The following is a 22591-nucleotide window of genomic DNA, read 5'->3' as shown; positions in this document are numbered from 1 at the left end:
CGGCTGGAGCTAAATAGTTTGGTTTAGTTTCACTCACGGGGTGGTTTCACCCACGTGGCATCTGAGGTCACACTGTTCGTTCTGAGTGAAATATGGAAAAAAAAATGAGGTGGTAGTTTATGTGCTAGCCCACCAGCTCTTTGATTGAATGGCATATAACTCTGCCTTTTGGCGCTGCCGCTTCTCGCAATATGCGCATAATTATAAGTATCCACGTGCGTAACCTTTTTTTTACTGACTTCTGTGATATGCTGCTATTATGTAACGAGCCGTGTGACACACCCTACCTTTAAAAAATGCTTGCGCGCCCTCTCCACTTCCCGTGTTCGTACTCTCTCAAAACATGCTCATAGCAGACCAAGAACCCTCCCCAGTACGGCACTCCGAACTGCGCACGCGCTCAATGACTAAATGAAACTAATTGCCCTAGAGCGCACATGCAGGGATGACGACTGTGCAGGGGCACCTCGCCGGGACCGGTTTCCCGGTCTGTTATAGTCATTTTGTGGCCGCGTTTCTTGTGCTTAAACCTCTCACAAAATTCTACAAATTACGAAAATGCGAGTGCATCTCCGAAGCACGACGTTTCTGCAAATAAAAGCCCTTTCGGTGTGCAAAGCACTCCCGATATAACGAAAAATTTTGAGTCGAAATTTAGCTTTGCAGTAATTAGAGGGGAGCGTTTTGTCTCGCCCGGGTCTTTCCGGTATGCTTTGATACCACGTTGTTAAAATTGTCCTTGGTACATCCTATTTTAAGGAGGGATTAATGCTCTATCTACTACGGAGTTTTTGTCATTTCCCAAGTGTTTTCCACTTTCCAAATGGCTCCAATTACAGCTGGCATGCGATAGCAGTAGCGTCATCAAGTGCAGTAGCAGGGTCAGTGTTCGAGATCATGCCACGTAGTTAGGAACATTATTTGCTTTATTTATATAATCCCCTTCTGTGTTACTCCAGCTGTACACTGCCCCTGTTTTCCAGACATTGCCAAGAATAACCATGAACACCACTCGCTTGAACTATAGATTCCCCTAACTATTCCCCTACGCGTCCCTTGGCGTTGCAGACGGCCGGCCTTGCTTTCTGTGTGTATGTATTTATATATATATATATATATATATATATATATATATATATATATATATATATATATATATATATATATATATATATATATATATATATATATATATATATATATATATATATATATATATATACGTACATAGCGAATCAGAAATGGGAAATGAGGGGCTCAGTGAATTAAGACAGAATAAGGGTTGGCAGCCAAGAAAACCTCGGAAAGCAAAGCGGGGAATGCGTTAGGTTATAGAAAGAGATGAAGATTTTTTTGAGTCAGAAAGAAAGTGGTGAAAAAATGCCCGCCGGGTGGGATCCGAACCCACGACCTCCAGAATACCAGTCTGGTGCGATAACCACTACGCTACCGGCGGGACTGTTTCCCCACCACTTTTTCGGGTATTTATGTTAAGGTATTTTTTGTTTCCTGCACTTGGGGGTGGTAGCCAGCGCCACTCGGACTACTTGGGGTGAAGGGGACCTTCTTTTTAACCCGCGGGCCGTGACTCGAGTATCTACGACATGTCGAGAGTGGTCGACCAGCGTTGAACCCTCTTAAGCCACCTTTGGCACCAAGACTGCCAGAACAGAGGCGCTCGCTATGCATGTAGCGAATCAGAAATGGGAAACGAGGGGCTCAGTGAATTAAGACAGAACAAGGGTTGGCAGCCAAGAAAACCTCGGAAAGCAAAGGGGGGAATGCGTTAGGTTATAGAAAGAGATGAAGATTTTTTTTTTTTGAGTCAGGAAGAAAGTGGTGAAAAAATGCCCGCCGGGTGGGATCCGAACCCACAACTTCCAGAATACCGGTCTCGTGCGATAACCACTACGCTACCGGCGGGGCTGTTTCCCCACCACTTTTCGGGTATTTATGTTAAGGTATTTTTTGTTTCCTGCACACAGTCTTAATTCACTGAGCCCCTCATTTCCCATTTCTGATTCGCTACATGCATAGCGAGGGTCTCTGTTCTGGCAGTCTTGGTGCCAAAGGTAGCTTAAGAGGGTTCAACGCTGGTCGACCACTCTCGACATGTCGTAGACACTCGAGTCATGGCCCGCGGGTTAAAAAGAAGGTCCGCTTCACCCCGAGTAGTCCAAGTGGCGCTGGCTACCACCCCCAAGTGCAGGAAACAAAAAATACCTTAACATAAATACCCGAAAAAGTGGTGGGGAAACAGCCCCGCCGGTAGCGTAGTGGTTATCGCACCAGACCGGTATTCTGGAGGTCGTGGGTTCGGATCTCACCCGGCGGGCATTTTTTCACCACTTTCTTTCTGACTCAAAAAAAATCTTCATCTCTTTCTATAACCTAACGCATTCCCCCCTTTGCTTTCCGAGGTTTTCTTGGCTGCCAACCCTTATTCTATACGTACATACATACATTGAAATGTTTCTGGATGGCGGGAAACGCCAACGAATTCACTAAAAACCTCATTTATTTTAGATGCAGTCGGGATGAAAAAATGAAGGTGATACATAATCTATATTGCATAATTTTGAATCGAATAACTTGTTGTCGTAACTCTGCGCAGGGACAACAAATGTGTTCGTTACATCCTTGATAAGAAAGGATGCAGTTATGAGGACTTGCCAACGTGGATTTTCAACTCTAAAACGAGGTCTTTGAAGAACTTCCCATCGGTTTGTTCTGAAGGTGAGTAGGACCGCAAGCAAAAAATGCAACCAGCCCCACTTCTGGTCACAGTCCTGCTGCTTTATTTTAATTGGAAGCGGAATTGACACCAAGAACTCAGAGTTGGTAATTTACACACCTATGAGACCTCGCTTCCTACATGCAGAAAATAGGAAGAAAGCAGCATAAAAATCGAAACGAGATAAAAACACTTTTCATGCAGCCATCATAGTGGAAATCTCTTACTAGAAAGCATCATTGCGGACAACACAAAAAATTACCAATTGTTACATCATGCAATGCAAAACTTCATATTTGCATGCCCTTATTTCATGGCGGAGCCCCCATCACCAGAGCCAAACATTTAGAAAGGCCTCGTCAATGAACTCCGTTTCCAAATTTGTCACAATTATTGGGGATGTAGGGGTATTTTCGTAAAGCAAACCCACGTGTATTTTTAATGGGGCAATAAAGAGAGCGTGGTGCAGTTGCGTTTGTGTCTTCCCTTAGTAGACAACATCGTATTGATCAGTTCTGCACCTAGTTCCTTTCTGGTGTTTAAAATACTTTTGAAACTGCAAAAGAAACATGGTTACTGTAAGGTTTCGCTCTAGGCAGAGTTTTGTATTGATAAGCTACTTCTGCGTTTCTGTCTAAAACCAAAGAAAATGTGCCTTTAAAGCGTGCTGCACCACAAAAACCGTTATACTGAGGAGAAGCCAAACAAGGTTAGGAGAAATCTGTTTGTTTGACGAATTTACATCGCTAGGTATCCCAGTTATGATTAGACTGAGAAGAAAATAACACCTCAGCAAGCCCCCAACCCCTTCCCCTTTGAACTCATCCAGCAGCACGAATCCCAAATCTCTGCTCCATCGTCGCCAGGACTGGTTGTTTGTTGAAGCGAGCGAAGATGCTCGCTGCTAGGCGGCGTTCCGAACTACTATCGCTGGGCTCTAAAGAAAGCCACCTGTGAGGTCTGCCACTCTTTGTGAAGCAACAGGCCAGCAATGGTTGATCGATTACCTGTGGGTAGCCTGTCGTCCTGGTTAGCGGGCCAATTGGGGCCCAGGGGGAGCATGATGACAGTTTGGCTAATAGCGGAAGGCTTGAGTTATTAGCTTTAGCTTCATGCCTTACGCTTATTCGCGAAAAGAAATGTCCGTTTGTCGCCGGATAGACCATGGGAAGCTTTGTAAGGCCATAGCGGGAGGCTGATATTGTGTCACTCAGATGTAATGCACAGGTTTTGACCCCATGAAGTACACGTTTCAAATACGAATCCTGTTTCGCGATTCATTGTGATACGAGCCACGGCGGTGCATCCTACGAACCAAGAAACCTAGGGTTATGTGAAATTCCTTTATGCTACTGGTCTACAATTTCATGAAGCTCTAGCCCTAAAATCACCAGCCTAATCCCTCGACGCTCATTGGTTGGCTCTGAGGAAAGGAAGTTTCTTGGGGAAGAAAGTGAAGCAATCAAAGGGTGAGAAGCAATGCTCGATGCTGATTGGTCAGTGGATTTGGCGAGGGGCGTGCGTCAATACTCGTAGCTCAACGATGATTGCTTACCGAGCAGCTGGTGTGTTGTAACGTCACTGACAGGTGGTTGGAGATGACGTCTACAGAGGTTTTGGGTTATTCTAGTGCTGGTTCGCGAAGGTGACATAGCACGTGCAAAGCAAACAGGGAAGGAACGGCGTGAGCGTCAACGCCTAGCCCAAGGGATAGATGGTCTAAAATGTGGGCATCCAGGGGTATACTTGTCTACACTTTGCGAATTTTCACTTCTAATGAATAAAGAGCAACCCCAGTGGAATAAAATAAAAGGAGGAGTGATTGCTGTAACCTACGCAAGGAGGCCGTTTCAGGCGCGTTTCGGTTTCGGTTTTCGTCCGGTTCCGCGCACAAGAGTGTTGAGTTCATTTTCCTGAAAACAAGCAGATTTGGTCTCATGTATTCTACCCTAAACATGTCAAAGTTAACGGAGATTGTTTAACGTTAGCGAAACACCTTTGTCGAAGCGACGGCATACGTCCTGGTAGGAACCTGTCTTTGCAAGCTGTTGCAATTTCCGTGCTCGGTATTTCCTGCAGCGCAATGAAGGTGGTGCCATCTGATGAATTAGTTTCCAACAAAGCGCAACGAGGCGTTGTTGCCCAAAGTAAGCGTGCGGACGTAAACGAAGGTTGACGTATCGTTTGTCTTCGATGCTTTCGTTCACTCGATGCACTTGCAATTTCGTCTCGCTCTTCGGTACGGGTAGCTCAGTTGGTCCTTCATCCAAGTCACCCTTCGCCTGCCTAGTATAGCCAACAATGCGCTATAGGTTGTGTCATCGAATAGGCTGAAGGGCGACTGAAGGGTAGGCGCCCCTTTTGAAGCGTCGGAAAGTCGCCAAAAATTCTGAGAGGGGGTTAACAGCCCTCGAGTTCAGTTAAAGCTGTCAATTATCACTCGGTTAATAATAGAAGCGAAGCCCCTTAGGGGATTGGGCTGTCGGCGTCTCCTGTCGTCGTGTCCTGTAGTCACAGTACTAAGACACCGAGACACTCGTTTTCCAACGCCTCGCGCTAGAACTTAACGCGTAGTAAAAGAAAAGTGTATAATGGATAAAACCAGTTCGAGATAAACTAACATGATTTAAAGATTTGTGAAACGCTCCCTGTCCACTTTAGCAATCGCCAAGCACAACCAGAAGCTGTTTGTAGACGGGTTATAATTTGTGTAACACTAAGGTACCCACCGGCTCTCCACGCTAGGCCTAATCGGGTCGGGCGCGTGTGCGTGTGTTCGTGTGTGCGTGTGTATGAGGGGGTTATGCGTGGGTGTTTCCCTGTACGCGTGTAGGGGGTGCGTGCGTGTGTATGCGTGCTTGTCTGCGTGCATGCAATTTTTTGTGCATGCGTGAGCCCGTGTCTTCGTGTATACCCGTGTGCGCACGTGTGTGCGTGTTCGTGTGTGCTTGTGCACCTGTGTGCCTTCGTGTACGGTGTACGTGTGTGTGCGTGAGTGAGTCTATGCGTGTAGTTGTGTGTACGTGTGTGCGAAGTGCCACTCTACGGGCAGCAAGATTTGATCGTTAACTTCATAAAGAAGATTGTTTTTGTCCAGGGGTTTGTTACTTTATTCGTACTTAAGGTAAAAAGCATGCTGCATGCTAGATATCACCTCCATGAAACGGTTCCATTGGATTACTGAAGGGAGGTTGCAATGTTCAAATTGCCGAGTTTAGCCACTGATTGAATGAGTTTTCTAAATGGTAAACGAAACTTAATGTATATAAAGTTTGCTCTGCGTAAGAAATTATAGATATTGATTCCGAAGATTGAGGGGTTGCAGCAAAAAGTAAAGAAAATGCGCCTGAACTTCTATTCTTTTATCAACTACGGTTTTTAAAACAACCAGCGTACTAGATGAAGGAGGCGAGAAAGGAGGGGAAGATACTACCGTGTTGGTAATAGCACCTTATGGGCCCACGTTCCATGTGCACATGTCGTTTGACAAAATTTTTTGGCCCTAGCAACAAAATTTTATTACTGTTTAACACATGTAAGGTGCAGGTAAGTTTCTAGCTGGATGAAAAGGTACAAGGGGAAGGAAATAAACGACTCAACAGGGGAATAAAATAAACATCTAAAGCTTTATTTTCCGTCCTCCCAAACCCTAAAAGGCTAATCACAAGAACATAATGAAGGAACCTTCTATTTTGCACGATTTCTTCCGCAGTGGCCAATTCCGACGCTTCCACGAGTAAACCAGCTGTGAAACCCCAGGCAGCTCCAATGGCTCAGTCGTACCGGTACTCCGAAGCCGAACGCGAACCTCTGCTGACCGGGTTCAAAGCGCAGCCTAGCCTGTACTTCCCGGAAGCTCAACTCAACCCGCTGACAGCATACGCCGAGACTGGCACAGAATCAGGTCATACCAGCGGTTCTGTGGTGACGGAGCTGATAACACAAGGCCACCAGTTTCAACCTTGGTCGTACAGCTACCGAATGGTATATCCAAAGCTTCCGCTAGTCGTCGTGTATATGCGAGATCCGTACACCCTGTCAAACACAGAATACGCGACAGGAGCGATGTCAACCCAGTACACTCCTACAGCGCTGGCATCTAACGAGGAAGTCACGGTTCATGGGCTTTTGAGTCCCGAAGGATTGGCTCTCATGAATGGGGTCGACACAAATCTGCCTACTCCACCCTCTAAACTCACGTGGTACTCCATCAGGCAGCTTGCCACTGACAGTCCACTTCAGGTGAACAGACGCCCAGCAGATGGAGGAAGCTGGGACGTCAGCCAAGAAACACTGTTCCAGACCCTGCATCCAGTCGACATCACCATTCCGGATTCCCAAAGTCTCATCGGGGGCGAAGGAATAACCACAGACCTCGCAACGTTCCCTGCAGACTTATCGGGGACAGCTTCTGCTCTGTCGGAAGCAACAATGCAGCACCTCACTGGACACCCGGCAACTGGAGCGCTCGGCTCCACAGTCTCCCTACAAGGCTTTTACCATGAGTCTAAGGATGAGTTTGGACGCCTGGGCACCGGGGACTCTTCGACTGTTCACCCTGAAGTCTTATCTTTGGAGAAAGCACGGGTCGCGGGACAGGCGGGCGGCGGCGTGGAAGAGATGTCGGAGCAGCCTTCAGCGGTGTTTTCGAGTGAGTACAAGGAGCAAGCTTCTGGTGATGAGCGGACGACAAGATCCCGGAATGCGGAAATACGACGCAAGGTCGTTCAAGTGGGCGGAGTAAAAGGCGGCACGAAAGGCATGTTGAAGGCCCAAACAAAATCCTGGACGCAGAACAAACTTATTTACAGCGGCTAGGGCCCCCTCTTAGAACTCATGCAGTCAAATGCTCACCCAGTGAAGTTGACATTCATGCCGACCAAAAGTGGAGTTGCCCTGATTAAAGAAGTTTCTTTGCATTTCATTGTGTCGTTTTTCTGAGCATGAAAGTGTTGGACGGAGCGGCATGACTTTTTGGGGACGGTTTTTCAAAATAAGTTTATATATCATCACCAACAACAGTAGCCTATTTAGGTCCACCGCAGGACTAAGACGTGTCCAATTGACCTCCACCCGCTTCTTTCCTGCGCTGCCAGAGTCCGTCCTTTGCCTTCGAATTTTCTTATTTCGTCTCTCCATCAAGTTAATGCTTTTCCCCTTCTCCTAATCCCGTCTCTCGGTACCCATTCTGTTGCCCTCGTGGTCCACCTGTTAGTTCATCGTACTACATGGTCAGCCCACGTCCATTTTTTTTTCTTAATTTGGAGTATGATACCTTCTACTCGAGTTTTCTCCCTGATCCAGGTTGCTCGTTTGCTGTCCCTAATCGTTACTCCTATCATAATTCGCTCCATGGCACGTTGGGCGGATCTAAGTTTGCTTTGTAGTTGTTTAGTAAGGCGCCAACTTTCCGGTCTGTATGTCATCACCGTCAGGATGCATTGATTGAATGCGTTTCTTTTAAGGGATAGAGGTAGCTTAATTTTCATTAGTTGTAAGTGCTCGCCGTGTGCACCCCAACCCATTCCAATTCTGCACCGGATTTTGTTCCCGTGGTTGGGATGAGCACTGACCGCCTGTACAAGGTAGACATATTCTTTAAGCTGTTCCATTGTTTCGTTACCTATGCTGAAAAGGGCGCGTTCAATATTTACCGTTACTTAAGGTTTACGTGTGTTTATCTTTAGCCCCACGTGTAATCTCTGTGATTGTAGTTTTTCAATCAATTTTTGGTGTTGTTCTGCCGATTCACGGAGCAAGACTAGTCATCTGCAAACCTCAAATGGCTCAAATATTCCAGGTTTATCCGTAATCCTGCGTTTTCCCAGTCGAGCTTCCTGAATACCCTCTCCAGGCACGCTGTGAAGAATTTGACGAGATGGTATCTCCTTGTCGTATTCCCCTTCGGATCGGGAACTTTTAGCTTTGCTTTGCTTGTGAAGGATTATCCTTCCTGTGCATCCCTCATATATGCCGTCTAGGAGTATTAGGTAGATCTCCTCTATTCCTTGGTCCTTTAAGGCGTCCATCACTGTGGCGGTGTTTATGAATCAAAGGCTTTTTCATAGCCTATAAATGTCATGTAAAGTGGTTTAATATATTCTGCGCATTTTTCTATTACTTGGTTGATGAGCTGGATGTGATCCATTGAAGAGTATCCATTTTTCAACCCAGCCTGTTTCTGTGTTGTCTAGGCTGTCGTTTATGCGGTTAACTATTACCTTTGTAAATAGCTTGCATACCACTGGGCTTGCGATTTTTAAAATATGTGGTGTCTCCCTTCTTCCGAATTAAAGGAGTACTGACACGGATTTTTGTGCTACGTTTTTTTTTTTTTTTTTCGTGGCTATAAGTGCCTACGAGCCCACTAATCATAGAATGGCACATCCGACTGTCGAGCGCCGCATGAATAATTACTTACAGCTCTGTTTATTCGTGTCAGCTTCGATTTCGGTGAAGCGAACACCGAGACAGCCGCCATGACGGGAAGGCCTATCATTGCAATCGTGAACTGTGTTGTTCGCTTATTTATTCCTAACTCGACGTCCTCGTTGAAACTGTCTCCGGCTTCATCATCGTAGCTAGATGTCGGTGTATAGGCTTCTACTATCTTTAACCTGTATCTATTATTTAGCTTGATCACAACCACTCCAACTCGATCGCTAACACTGCAGAATTCTTCCACGTTTCCTGCTATCTCCCCGTGGATCAAAAATTCCACCCCGTGCTCTCCCTTTTTGTGAGGTCCCCAGTAGCACAGAATATACCCGCAACTCAACTCCATGAAGCCTTCTCCTGTTCTTCTGACCTCACTTAGCCCTATTTATATCCCATTTAATGTGCGAGAGCTCCTCACAGCTAAGCTTCCCTCACTAGACAGTGTGTGTGCGTTGAACGTTGCCAAGTTCAAGTTCCAGAGACGGCCTTTCCGGATCCAGAGTTTCTCAGCACCCTCTGCTGTCGCTATTCTGACCGCCGCCGTGGACAGGTGCTCTACAGCTGCTGGGGCCTGAGGGCCGAGAGTTTAATTGGTTAGTCATGGGAGGTGGCGGCCAACTACTACACCAGGGGGGCCAGGTCCTCCTCTGGTGAGGGAGTCCTGTTTGTTTCTCAAAGAGCCTTCCTGGCATGGGTGCAGGTATCCAGGATGGTGTTTACTTCCGGACCAGGCAGCACTCCATACCTGGGTTATTTTGATAGACAAGAAAAGAACAAAAATTCAAAAAATAAAAAGAACCGTAGCACGTGTGTTTTCATAATAAATCTGTTCCTATTCTGCCCATTAAAATTTCAGACGGTGCTTAGCACTTCTTGTGCCCGGGAAATTTCGCGTTTATCTGAGGAAAAATTGCAATTTTTGTTCGGTATCGTTTTCATGGTCCTACATGCTATCGGAGTGACGACAAGCAGAGCAAGAGAGTAAATAAAGCACGGTCAGGGCTGTTGTACGCGAAATAAACCGGCGGGTGTGTATCGCTTTGATACGATAATGCCTAGGTGGCCCTTGTCGTTTATTGTACATGGGCGTCGTCGAGATCTACAAAAACGGATGGATTGGCGGTAGCGTTTTAACCTTCCATACGGTCTTCCAATTGACGTATTCATGGGAGGTTGTGGCCATTACTACACCAGGGTGGCCAATCCTGCTCTGGTGAGGGAGTGCGTTACCGGCAATGGTCGCCGGGGTCAGGCCGCACCCCATGCCTCATTCTGCAATTCTATCAACACGCGGATTTTTTTAAAATCCGGTGGGAATCGCCCGCCACCGGAATTCAAACCACGGTGATTCTGCACGCGAGGCGGATGCTCTACCTCTACGCCACCGCTGCACCGCGTCAGGGCGTCAGGCAAGGAGACACAATCTCTCCAATGTTATTCACAGCATGTTTACAAGAAGTATTGAGAACATTGGATTGCGAACAGGTGGAAGTAAGGGTTAATGGAGAATACCTCAGTAACCTCAGATTTGCTGACGACGTTGCCTTGCTAAGTAACTCGGGAGACGAATTGCAAAGCATGATTACCGCACTGGACAAACAGAGTAGAACCGTTGGCCTGAAAATTAATATGCAGAAAACTAAAGTAATGATCAATAACCTCGGGACAGCACAGTGGTTTAAGATAGGTGGCGAGGCAGTTGAAGTAGTAATATATCTACTTAGGCCAAGTTGTGACCCCGGATCCCAACCATGAGGCAGAGATAATTAGAAGGATAAGAATGGGGTGGAGTGCGTATACGGCAGACATTCTCAGCTAATGAATGGCAGTCTAGCATTGTCCCTGAAGAAGAAAGTGTATGACAGCTGCATCTTACCGGTACTCACCTACGGGGCAGAAACTTGGAGGCTCGCTAAGAAGGTTCAACTTAAATTTAGGGCGACTCAGCGAGCAATGGAACGGAAGAGGATAGGTGTAAAATTAAGGGACAAGAAGAGAGCGGAGTGAGACAGGGAACAAACGCATGTTAAGGACATATTAGTAGAAATTAAGAAAAATAAATGGACGTCGGCAAGGCATGTAATGCGAAGGCAAGATGACCGTTGGTCATTAAGGGTAACAGAGTGGATCCCTAAAGAAGGCAAGTGGCAGGGGGCGGCAGAAAGTTAGATAGGCAGATGAGATCAATAAGTTTGCGGGAATAAATTGGTCGCAGTTAGGACAGGACCGGGATAATTGGAGATTATTGGGAGAGGCCTTTGCCCTGCAGTGGGCGTAGATGGGCTGGCGATGATGATGATGATGATGATGACGGTCTTCCAAAAGCGTAAAATCGCAGCTGTCCTTGAATAAGCTTAAAAAAGCCGCATTAGCGACAGCTGCGATCACTATCACTTTCCGAATGTGCCATCAGTTATCTTAACCTTTGGTGTTTGAACTCAGATACTGAGAAACCGGAGAATTTAACAATTGCAGTTTCCACGCCCGATACTCATTAGCTGCGGCCAGAACGCGAGGGAACAAAAACGGCCACAATGGCCGGCATCATGCACTCACACGTACTGCGCGCCTATATAATGAGAGAATGCACTATTTGGGGGTAAATATTATTCTCTCACAACAGCCCGCCACTTTGCTACGCTGTGGGTGCTTGAACTCAGATTCTGAGAAACCGGTGGAAGTAACAATTGCTGCTCGCACGCGACGCTATACATTAGATGCGGCGAAAACGCGAGGGAAAAAAACGTGCCCCAATGGCCAGCATGATATACTCACTTCCAACATTCTACGTTGGCGCGAAGATCGAAAGACGGTAAAAATGGTCGCAAAACAAGAAGGAACCGAGACCGTTAGACGAGCAGGATTTTCCGTCAGCTAGCTCAATATTCTACACACACCAGTCTAACGCAAATATTCGTACATAAGCAGGAACTCACGTGGCTGCAGCCGGAGCCCTATAGTGTACCCAACGGACAGCGGTTGCCACTGGCGGCGCAAGCGCTACGAGAAGGTTCTGGGCATTTATCGAGCACCTTAGTCTGAAACAGGCCCTTCCAGCTGCTCACAGCTGTGCGGGACACAGCATAGCGCCGGATACACAAGGGTACACTAGAACAGAATGAAACAAAAAATGGCAGCATCTCCACTCCGTGGATGATGGCGAGGGTGCGGAGTACGGGGACTCGAAATTAAATCCATGTTGCGCCCCGAGTGACATCCAATTTGCGCCCCGACCGTCATTAGATTTGAGCCGTGAGTTGCCCCTTGATTATTCCCTCAATGAAACTGCAACTCACGGCTCAAATCGAATTTCGATTGATTTTCGCTTGATGGTGGTGTGCGCAAGGATGGACGAGGACGGACATTGGGAGGTCCTAAGGTACTCCGCACCGTTACAGGCGAGGGAGTAAGCCGTTTGACTCTCGGGTATTAACTCACGGTCGTAGCCGAATGGGTAAGACGACTGACACTAACTCAGTCGGGTCTACCCGACGCAGACTCGAATCCTGCCGGTGCCTGTGCCGGGGCCGGTGCCTGTGTGATTTTTTGCGATTGTACATGCTTTGCGCATGGACGCGGACGGACATTGTGCGTTCAAAGGTACTCCGCACCTAAAATGTCGCGTATCTGCTCACTTCGCTGCAAATGTAATCGAAAGACGATAGTCTTCTGCCACCCCTGCCCCGTGAATGCGTCTCTTTTTTTCCCCGCTCACATCTCACGCTCTTCCCCTCCTGTCTCGCTGTTCCCAAGACAAACGCGGATGAGGCTTGCTAAAGTCAATGCGATTTTCAGGCGTTCCACGTGACGTCTTGCACAATGTAGGAAATGAAACACCTATAGCATGTCTCCATCGCATTTTTTTTTTCAAATAAATACAACATATATTTACTTCCCATTGGCGGCCTACCCGGACCGAGATTCTTAGCACCTTCTGCTGTATTGCTTGCCTTCCCCCCACCTTGGGAAGGGGCAATGCAGCTACTGGGGACTAAAGGTCGATAGTGTGGTTGTATCATCATAAGGAGGTTGTAGGCAAATGTACTCAACCTGGGTTGCTAAATCCTTGTCTGGTGAGGGAATGCTGTTTGTGTCCCAGGGAGCCTCCCCAGTATGGTTGAACCTATCTAGTACAGCCTTCCGTGGTATCCGGCGATGTTTGAAAAAAAAAAAGGGCGCTTCGGGGCAGAAGAAAGCGCGTGGGGAAGCGTTGCCGCTCTCCTTGCGCGCTCTACGCACCTTCCATGCTACTTCTCTGGAGTGTTGTACCAGGTTCGAAATGCTGCCTGGTGCGGTATATAACGCCGCCAGATACCACTGTAGGCTGTACTAGATAAGTTCAACCATACTAGGTGCGGCTCCCTGGGACACAAACAGCATTCCCTCACCAGACAAGGATTTAGCAACCCAGGCTGAGTACATTTGCTAAAAACCTCCCAACGACTTTACAATTCCACTACCGGTCTTCAGGCACTCGGTATGCGTAGCTGCACATCTTTGGGAGAGGCCTTCATCCTGCAGTGGACATAACCAGGCTTAAGATAAAAGATAAAAAAAGATAAAAAGGATTTACTTCACCGTTATTAAATTTGTGCACTACATTTCGTAGGCGGGAGCAAGTGGTAGTCGTTCGAAGGCAGCCCAATACATCGGCGCGTTCATTGCTTAAAACATCGCTGGTGCTTTGCTGTTGAGGCGTATTGTCGATTTTGACCGGACTCGTACACGTTACAGAAAGTAAGTAATCGATTACAATCACAATTACTTTATTTAACATGTAATTCATTACATTCGTCAATTACAGCGCCAGAAAAGTAACTGAGCAATTACAGAAATGTAATCGATTACTTTTGCGTTACTTTCCTGCAAAATGTTATTGTCGTAAAACAACACCACAAGTTTACTCAAACTACAACGAATTACTGTGGCTTGCATGGTAGAACGAAGGCTAGAGGCTTGCGTGAAGGCTGGGAGGATTACTGTAGCTTATGTGATAGAGTGTTCACGTTGTTCACTTTTGCCGCTTTTCTGATGGAGGCGAAAAGCAAAAACGCCCGTGTGTCTGAAATTTCGGCGCACGATAAAGATCCCCAGGTGGTCAAAATTAATCCGGAGCCCTCCACTACGGCGCGCCTCATCGCCTGCGTTGCGTCGGCGCGTTAATTAAACCCTACAATCAATCAGTCAACGTTGTTCACTTTCAACAGGAGTTGTTTCTCAAAGTTATCGTCGCCGATTATTCCCCGTTTTCTCGTTAAGAGGTCAGCTGCTACACTGAACACTCTTTCAATGAATGCGCTAGAGGGAAGGGCGGTATTATAACGTAGGAACACCTTGCGCACCAGCTCGTAGTTGCGCAGTGCTTCCATGATTGTCCACGTCCTCTATGAAGCGTCGCTTTCGCAGTTGAAAATCCAAAGAAAAAAATTTACGCTGCCTTCACAAGTGGACCCAGGCTTGAGAAACAGCGGGGCTGTCCGCCCCTCTCCTGTCGTCGGAGACCCGGCTGTTGCATCTCCATCATCAGCAGCAGCCCACTGGGACCACTGTAAAGCGAAGGCTCTCCCTTTGACCTCCAACCGCTCCTGTCCCGTGCCGCTCGAGTCAATTCTTTGCCCCCGAATTTCCTCATTTCTTCCCTACATCGAGTAATTGGCCTTCCTCTCTTCCCAGCCTCGTCTCTCGCTGTCCACTCTTTCACCCAGGTAGTCCACCGATTGTCATTTCGCCTAATAACGTGGCCAGCCCAAGTCGATTCCCTTTTCTTTATTGGAACAATGATATCTTCTACTCTAGTTTGTTCTCTGATACAGGAAACTCGTTTCCTGTCTCTTAGTGTTACTCCGAACATTATTTGTTCCATGTTCCGTTCAGCCGACCTAAGTTTGCTTTCACATTGTTTTGTAAGGCCCCATGTTTCCGCTCCATATGTCACCACCTCACCCTTATTTCTAAACTTGCCGCTAAAAATTATCCATGACTGGCAGGCCCGGATCGTTCCGCCCACGGGTTTTCATATCTCTTAAAGTAAACCGCGTTAGCACGCGCTTGAACCCGCGGCCAAGTGCAAAGCCAACGCACGCGCTACGAAACCAGAGTAAAATCTGTGCCCCCGGACTGCGATTATAGGTCTCGTGCGCTCGTATGGAGGCGCCACTGAATTTGAACCAGTAGCGCCCCCTCCGGCACCGCGCCGCATTTTTTGCTCGTACCGTCGCAGTGCAACGCAGCTTGGCCAGTCTTTCTCTATATGGCTCAGCCGCCTCCGCGCAAGGCCAGCATGACCAACACCACCCGTGGTGTTGGCATGACGGCGCCCAGTGGATCGTGCGTGCTGTATTGCGGTTTTAGAAAAAAGAGAGCCCTGAGGAGTATTTCAAGGGCAGTTGCTTCAGGCGCGGCATCAAACTTTCGGCCAGCAACCACGTGTACGGCGTGAAAGAAGAAATTCTCAGCGAGACGGCGCCGTCTGAAATCGTGGCCAAGTGCATCCCTCAGATCAAGAGCAATTGCGACTACGACGTGCGGCTGGAGGTGAGTGAGTTGTATTTGAGATACCTTAATGTGTTTATGTCACGTACATGGTGATTTGTTTTGTTTATGTAGTTGTCACCGAACCCAAGGCGCATTTTGGGAGGCAGCTGTTCCTGCAAGGCTGGCTGCCGCGGTTGGTGCAAACACGCGGCGGCGGTGACCGTCTACATAAACAGACACGAAGAAAAATCCTGCACGGGTTGCCGCGAGCTTGGGGAAAACCTTCTGCGCGACCGACCCTGGACACGAAGAAGGAGATCAAGGAACTGTTTTCAAGTAAGTACGAGGCGCGCTTTCTTGAATTGTTCAAGTTATTCAACATTTCAAGTTATTCACGAGCGCTTTTTTGTATTGCATTATTCAACTTGAAAATGATTTGTACAGGTCGCCCCTTGCCTGCACCAGTGCTCAAACCACTGTGCCCGAAAACGGTACATGCACAATTCCCGGACGTGAGGTGCGCGTTCGCGGACATGATCGCGTGCGAGGGCAGCAACGACGAAAATGCAGATCCAACCCGCGCTTCGACGGACGCTGTAGACGAAAGTCTCAATCTCGGCGTCGAGGCGGTCAGATCGCTGCTCGAGGAAGTGCGAGAGACGTATATGCAACCATGCAGTTGGCGAGTACGGTACCCCTGAAAATAAACAGGTGTAACCTGGTCGCTATGGTGGAGCCGAGAGAGAAAACGTTTTACAAAACGTTTGGGGAAAAAAGCGTGGAGGAGATAGCGGAGATCGCGCTTTTAACCCGGGGCCAGGCTGCTGTAGACAGGTTTGTTATATCTGCAGCCTTTATATGCTTCACAGCGTGTTGTGCTTTTTATACAAAATGGCATATTTTGTCGCAGATGGCACCAAGAGCGAAAGCACCGGACGACGGCCCACCGCACGACGGCCCACCGCATCAAAACGAGGAGGGAAGCATTCGAAGCACTTGCAAATGCACTCGCTGCACCGCGCGCATTCTGGGCGCAAGCCACAACTTACGGTAAGGATTCACGTATGGGCTCACAAGCTTAAACATTTGCTCTATCCGTCCCGTCTACTTGCCGTAAATAAGGTTCCTAAATGCACGTCAATAAACTAAATTTCACGAAAGAGGTCGTATTACCAAGAAGAGGAAAGTTTGTTGAACAAGCAAACTTTCTCACGTGGAAACTCCTCAGTCCACGTGAGCACATTTCTTTTTTCTTTTTGCAGGCAGAAACACCGAAGCCGAATCCAGGAGCTGTCAGTGGCCCTTGAACTCCCTATACAGGAGGTAATCATTCCGCGCAGTTCTCAACAAAATGTGAACTTATCTTGCCTCACTTTCCTCGGCAGGTCGGACTCGTGGTCCATCCAAAGCAGCCGTGGTTGTGTGGCAGTCCCGATGGGCTCGTTGTCACCGGTGAAACAACCCGCCTGGTCGAAATTAAGTGCCCATTCGTTTTGCAGGACAGCATGCTCATAGATTACGAGGAAGGCATCAGCCACGTAAAGTTCCTTCAATACGTGGATGACAAGCTGACACTTCAGAGCAGCCACGCATATTACACCCAGCTCATGGTGATGCTCTACGTATTAAACCTCACTGATGCCTTGTTTTTTGCATATTACAAAAAAAAAAACAAAGCATCACCGTTGAAGTTAAACGAAACAACAAATTTCTGGCCGAACACATTCCCAAGCTGGAATGTTTTTATTTTACGCCCCTTCTAAAGGCCCTTGCAAAGAAGTAAAGCAAGACGGAGGGAGTAGATTATGATGTTTAACGCATAGAAGCTACACCTGGGCTCTGAGGTGCGCGGTAGCAGAGGGCTCTGGATTATTTCCGACCACATGGGAATCTTTAACGTGCGCCGAAATCTTGCCAGATGGGCGTTTTCGCTTTTCGCCTCCTTCAAAAAGGCAACCACCTCTGTGTGTTCAGTTTCCTGCTGCTGTAGCACACCTGATGTTCTCTACCTTGCCTTTTTACAGTCAAACCCGGCTATAACGAACCCGGAGAGAGCGAATTATGCTACATATCGAACAAAAATAATTCAGTTACGGAAATACATGGGAAACATATTCCTTACAACGAAGTTCACATCCGATATATCGAACTCTGGGCGCCTATAATGGCCGCCGAAATGCATGATTTCGGAGCGGCGATTGAGATGTGGATTGGCCGCGACCACGGAGCAAGAGCCGCGACTGAGACATTGCGCCTCGAACGGAGCGACGTGACGCCCAATACTTTCCGGAACTGTTTCCGATGCGCGGGACTCGCGACGGAACCCGCCCAGTCAGTGAGGGTGGACCAAAACAGCAGCATCGGTGAACTGTGGGAAGAGCTCGCCAACGTTCCCGATGATGTCGCCAGTGAAATCCGTCCGACGCTTATAATGAAGCGCTTTCGGCAGTCGATGTGCTCCGCAAATGCTTCTTAGATTTTTGAGGACACGGACTTGAACTGGTGCAAACAATGTTTCGTGTAGAGAATGCTATGCTAGTTGAAGCCACCAAAACAGAAGTGAAAACAAAAATCACTGTTTTTTTTTTTTTTTTGCAACGTGGGCAGTTAAGGCGGAAAGTAGCTTTCATACTTGCAATAAATGGATTATTTTGGTCTGGTAATGGCTACTGTACTGTGTTCGTTTCTGCATACGCGGATGGCGGAGTTAGGGAGGGGGCGGGGGGCTCACGCGGATTGCGAACTCGTAACAATAAGCTCGTTATAGGCGGGTTCGGCTATATCGAACTATTGGATACATCGAACTAATCGCGGTGCATATTGCAGTTCGCTATAAACGGGTTTGACTGTATAATAATTGTATAACGTTGCACCTGTTCTCATCTTTCTTTTTTCTTCTTTGACTGTAATGTCAACGGTAGGCGTAGTAGGCCGCTGTCAGGCACAGTACATCTGCCCGTGGCCTCTGTACGCCAGACTACTTCTGTCTGAATAAAGTTTCAAAAGTACTTCAGCCTATTACTTTAAAATGCACGTACCACTTCAAGCCTCGTTACAGTGGTTTGATGCGCTGACAGCGAAAATGAAAACAAAAGTAAATAATCACAACACCTGAAATATAGTACTACACCTTGGTAAGTTTATTTCACTGAATGTATTATACACCACATTTACTGTGGCAAAGTGAAAGTTTATTCTGGTGCATGCATGATCAAGCACTGTTTACATTGTCGAGCTTGTTAAAATTCAGGATTGCTTGCTGCAGATTGGCGAGAATGTAGCACATGCGCATTATGTTGCCCATGTAAAGAATTAGGTCTACAGAAACCCTATTGTTCAAGACGTTGTAGATATTGATTCGTTTAATGACTCTCTCAACATGTATTCTCACTTCGGCGATGTGGTACGTTTGTTGCAGTTCCTCATATGTAAATTGTACGTTTCCATTTGAGAATGGCGGCAGAACAATAATTCCTTCTTGGCCTTCCGCTGCTACTCTGATTCCAGGGAAACCCTTGTCTGCCAGTACGACATCCCCAGGCTCAATTCGGCGCAGAAATCTGGAATTAAAATTTGCGTGTCCGAAGTGCGGCCACCATATGCGTCTGACACAAACGTAACTATGCCATTCGGCAGAATTCCTATCAAAAAACTTCAGAGTATAACCCCCTTATAGTGAGAGAAAAGAGCACGTCGTTGTTCAAGAGTGGGTGGCTCCTTTGTTCTTAGTTCGGTGCAGTTTATGATATACCGGCAGCGAGGGTGCTGCACATTAAAACATCCAGGCATTGATGCTTGCACAGTGCTTAGGGAAGGTTTTGGGATCCACGCTTTCATCGCAGTCAACAAATTGCTCAAAACAAAAAAAAAAATATGCGGCTTACAGCTGTCCTATGCAGGCCAAAAAGGACACCAAGACTGACAAATGATATTCCTAGCTTTAGTTTCATCAAGAAAATCACGAGCTTCTGTGAAACCGGGACATCAATCTGCCTGACAGTTACGGGGAATAAAATGGCCAGAAGTAACGCGAACACATTTGCGCTGCTGCTGCTCCGTTGCTGATTGAATCATATCCAAGAAATACACAAGCCCGTTCTTCTGGCCCGGTGCATGCAGTGGCTGTCGCCACTTTCGTCTGCACGTCACTGTCCACAGTGTCGGTGTGGCACACTTGCGTGGACGCTGTTCCGTGACATGTCACGGAGAGGAATATAGTGCAACGGCCTCCGGACGAGAGCTCATCTGTCTGAGTACCCTGCAAATATGCATGTTCAGAAACAGTGAGTTCATAACGTTACACGCACTATTATGCCACCGACAAAGGACAAATTACATATATTAAGCGCTGTGAAATTGTCTGACAGTGTGAAGCGCAACTGCACTTACAAGAAAACATGAAAAACGTTGGACAATCAGTCCTTCCAAACATTTACGTTATTTCAGTTGTGTGCATTTATAAGCCGAGTATGTTTTTTGTTTGACATGCGGATGGGGGTGAAGGAGAATGGGACATATACAAAATATGGGGCGTATAAAAGCGTATCTGTACTAAAACCACTACGACTGAATATTCCCTCATTTCCTCACTTGTGTCGTTATTGTTGCACTTCACACAGTGAGAAGAAATAACGAAGAGCTGGCAACTTCTACTGTTACACCACATGTAATGCAATTTAATGTTACATGAGATGTTGGTTTTTGTATCACAAAATACAAAAGGCATTTAAATTCGAGAAATTGCATTCTGCTTTAGTGACGCAAAGCGTTACACATATGGACTATGAAGTAATCTGCAGTGTAGTTATTAAAAGCGTATCCAGCACAGAAGTGTACCATATCAAACGAATTTACCGAATAACAAATTGCACTAGGTCACACCTCATGCAAAAGGAGCCAAGCTCCCTCCCTTTGTATTATTGCCCTAAAAAACGAGATGCCAATCATTTCATGCTCACTTGATCATTTTTCATGATTAACATCTAATCATTACACCATCTTTATGCCTTGCGGCAAAATTCAGTATAGAAAGTTTGTTTCTAAACGTGTTTAATTCTCTCTCTCAATCCGTTTGCGCATTGTGAAAGCACTTTCGTTTCCCATAGCCATCAGTGAATTCTCGTGACAGCAAAAAGTATTTGTACTAAACTATCCAGCCACACGGTTAATTCAATCAGACCACCTGCTCACCGCTGAAGCAAAGGTGGTGCAATTTCCTGGCGACTCTGGCGGTGTGATGTCAAAGGTGGTCAGCGATTCTTCTGAATCTGCAGGTGCTTCAGGCGTGGCGTCCGACCCAAACGACTTTGCCGCGACAGCCGAGACACCCCTGCGGTGCACACTGAAAAGCATTCGCAGGAAGCGATACGCATTGCTACGCAGTTAATCACAGCAATTTTGTTACAACTAATTTTAGGGATCCAAAACAATATAATGTTGCATGACGGCGGTTCACTACGAAAGTCTTTGCCGACGCAATGCGCGCACACACAGCTACACGCGCATAAACCAGAAAATGTGCACTTACCGCTGATATCTATCGAGCTTCGTTTCTGCTGTAACGCCGTCGCCTCTCCCGTAGCACGCCAGAAATATGGACGGCACATACGCAGGGTGACCGCCAACTGAGCTCTTTGCGTTGCCAACAAAGTGAGCGCTGCAAATTCGGCTTCTGTCTCGTACCGGCAGCCACACGCCTCCGTCTGGGCTAATAACCAACGAGGGGAAAAAATACGAGGCCAAAGATGGAAATAACGCCAGGTACAACACGCAAATGGACCAAAAGAGAGGCCAAACGCGCTTGTTTACCTTGCACGACGCACAGCTCTAATCCAGCGCAGCCTGCGCTCCTCATCATATGGCTTCCACGGAAAAGAATAAAAACTGATTTTGGACAACTTCCAAGCAGTGTTGGTGTAGCTGTTATGGCATCCGTAGACGCAACAGCACACCGGTTTGCTTTTTTTCGCCCGCACAGGCGCCATTCCGCAACACTTTGTTACCGGCGGCGGCTGACTTCGCTGGGCCCCGTACGAGCAAAATATGCCGCGGAGGCTGCCAGGAGGCGCTGCATGTACGGCCGAAGTAGCAGTGCACTCGCCCTATAGCTATATACGCGAGGGACCCATGTTCGATTCCGACCACGGAAATCGTTTCATTTTTTTTTTTTTTTTCTGATTGGCTGCACATGTTAGTGCTCCCCACCGCTGCCAGCATGTACCCTTCGGGCCTTCGGGGTAGCATACTGGTTTGGTTGCCGGTTTTACGGCATAACGGTTCCGAGTTCGATACCCGGACCTCCCTAACTATGGCTTTTTTATCGAGGTTCCAGGGTTTTATGTCTACGCCGGGCGGGTTTGTGTCGGCCTAACCAGCTCTGCTGTTGAAAACTACTTTCTTGATTAGAACGAACTCGCTGCTCACGTCATCTTGCAACTTGCAAGAACCTCCCGCAATGGCGGCACAGCACCAGGGACGGAAACCGAGGAAAGACCGATCAGCCGGGCCGGTAGGCGCAGCGTCGGGCGGCTGCGCCTTCGGGCTCTGCGTGGAAGCTGCCGAGTTGGGTGCAATGGGACGTGAACTGCGGCGACATCTGACAGGCCGGGGGTCCCTACAGAGCGGTCGCACATTTTTCGGGACGAGGCCTGCCGTAGAAGAGTGATTGCAACTTGATTTAGGAAAAAAGTAATTGATTAGCGGTAACCAATTACAAGACAACGTAATTGGATTACATAAAACGTTAAAGTCTCGAAAAAGTAACCGATGATATTACAAAATTACAGGAAAATGTGATTGACAAGTAAGCGATTACTTGTAACGCGTTACGTACAACTTTGATTTTGACTAGCATCTCTTCTTGGGGAGTGGCAGCCAGCTGTGTCCGATCCCCCCCCCCCCCTCCAGGTATATGGCGTTTAAAAGTAACCATCATCATTATGAGGC

At 47.4% G+C, this 22591-nt stretch overlaps 1 long non-coding RNA gene and 1 other non-coding gene across 2 annotated transcripts; both read right to left on the bottom strand.

The window, feature by feature from the left end:
• Positions 1–1383: 1383 nt before the first annotated feature.
• Positions 1384–1456, bottom strand: Trnat-ggu (transfer RNA threonine (anticodon GGU)). The gene has a single exon. It is a non-coding gene; the product is annotated as a tRNA-Thr (tRNA).
• A 17352-nt stretch (positions 1457–18808) lies between these two features.
• LOC144172343 (uncharacterized) lies at positions 18809–21537 on the bottom strand. Its single transcript, XR_013323002.1, has 4 exons — positions 21455–21537; positions 21174–21353; positions 20837–20987; positions 18809–19904 (listed from the first exon to the last, which is right to left on the bottom strand). It is a non-coding gene; the product is annotated as an uncharacterized LOC144172343 (long non-coding RNA).
• Between the last annotated feature and the right edge of the window lie 1054 nt (positions 21538–22591).

Source organism: Haemaphysalis longicornis, unplaced genomic scaffold, assembly GCF_048455015.1.
Source record: "Haemaphysalis longicornis isolate Haplotype H1 unplaced genomic scaffold, Haemaphysalis longicornis Haplotype H1 scaffold_1, whole genome shotgun sequence".
Taxonomy (NCBI): Eukaryota; Metazoa; Arthropoda; class Arachnida; order Ixodida; family Ixodidae; genus Haemaphysalis; species Haemaphysalis longicornis.
This window is presented reverse-complemented; position numbering and strand designations above follow the sequence as displayed.